This window comes from Corvus brachyrhynchos, unplaced genomic scaffold (assembly GCF_000691975.1).
Source record: "Corvus brachyrhynchos isolate BGI_N302 unplaced genomic scaffold, ASM69197v1 scaffold1, whole genome shotgun sequence".
Lineage (NCBI taxonomy): Eukaryota > Metazoa > Chordata > Aves > Passeriformes > Corvidae > Corvus > Corvus brachyrhynchos.
Window position 1 is genome coordinate 11,109,991 of NW_008237222.1, and position 1,756 is coordinate 11,111,746.

Genomic DNA, 1,756 nt, shown 5'->3' on the forward strand with positions numbered 1-1,756 from the left:
GGAACGGCCGCGCGGCGAGCGGGGCCAGCAGCGCCCCCTATGGCCGCGGAGGACCAGAGCATCTCCGCGCCGCGGCGGTGCCGGCCCCGCTTCCTTCAGAATCGCGGAATAGGTCCGGCGGGAAGGGACCGCAGTGAGGCACCTGGTCCAACCTGCCTGCTCAGGCAGGGTCATCCCAGAGCACATGGCACAGGATTGTGTCCAGACAGTTCTTGAATATCTCGAGTGAGGGAGGCTCCACACCTTCTCTGGGCAACCAGTTCCAGTGCATGGTCACTGCACAGTGAAGTTCTTCCTCATGTTCAGGTGGAACTTCCTGGGCATCAGTTTCTACCAGTTGCCTCTTGTTCTATTGCTTGGCACCACCGAGAAGAGCCTGGCTCCATCCTCTTGCCACCCTCCCTTCAGACACCTATATATACTGATGAGGTCCCCTCTCAGTAGTCTCTTCTCGAGGCTGGACAGGCCCAGCTCCCTCAGCCTTTTCTCATAAGAGAGATGCTCCAGTCCCCCAGTCATTCTCTGTTTTCCTACACTGGACTTGCTCCAGGAGCTCCACGTCCCTCTAGGACTGAGGAGCACAGAACTGGACACAAAACTCCACATTCACCTCTCCAAGCCTGAGCAGAGGGGCAGGATCACCTCCCTCGACCTGCTAGCAGTGCTCTTCTAATGCAGATCTTCACCTCAGTCCTGCTTCCCAAGAACAAGCACAGCAGGACAATGCTGGGAAGGGCCTCTGACAGTCTATGCAGTGTATCCCTTAGGGAAGAGCTTGTCCCGGAGGAGTGGGAGGCACCCGCTGGGCCGTATTTAGGAGATCTGCGGCACCCATATGCCTGGCAGGCTATTTCCTCCAGGTGCCGGGAAGGACTGGGTGACTGGAATTCCAGAGCTGTGCTCGGGCATTGTTCTGTGGGGTGAGGGGGGGAATGACCGCCCAGGCCTCCCGTGGCTCTGAAAGGAAAGCAGAACTCCGATCGTTTTTGTGTGTGTTAAAATGCTTTAGTGGGATCATAGACTGCATTTACTTTCCTACTGAGGGATTTGCATAATCTGCAGGTGTACACATTTGCTACATATGAGCTTTGTCGCACAGGGCAAGACTTCTTGGATTTTACCTGGGTTTTTTTTGGATTTAATATAGGAGTAACTTATAACTTATGTCGATGAAATACTACGTGTATCTCACCTATTTCATTTAGAACTTTCAAAACCGCTTGAAATTTTAGTGAGGAAAATCCTCTTCTTTAATTTACGATTTTGAGGCTGATACATTAAGCAGCCAGGGGCTCTAGTATCCTTATCTCTCTACATATACCCTAGATTTGTATTTACCTGACAGTAACAGTTCTAAAGCAGCCCAATATCTACACTGGATCAGGTACTCAGTGTAGAGAAAATAAATCCTATTAGACAAAGTAAGGGGCTACCCTGTGTTTGTGTTGGTTTTCGTTATTTATTTAACAAATTACACACAGATGTTTGCAGTTATTTCAGACGAGGAGATGACCAGATGAAAGGGAAATTCAAGTGACACACGTTTATTTTAGCTCCTATTCTTCTTTTGAAATTTATCCAATAGGGATGACAGGCTTTAGTGTTCGACCGTCCAGTATACTTCTGGTCTGCGTCTGTATGTCCTGCCTTTCTAAGCAAGCCTTTAAAAAGTTTTGGGAGTCGGTTTAGAGGAATTCAGCCCGCAGCCACAGGTGAATTGGCTGGGGAGGGGGGGGAGAGCCCCAGCCGGGGCGCT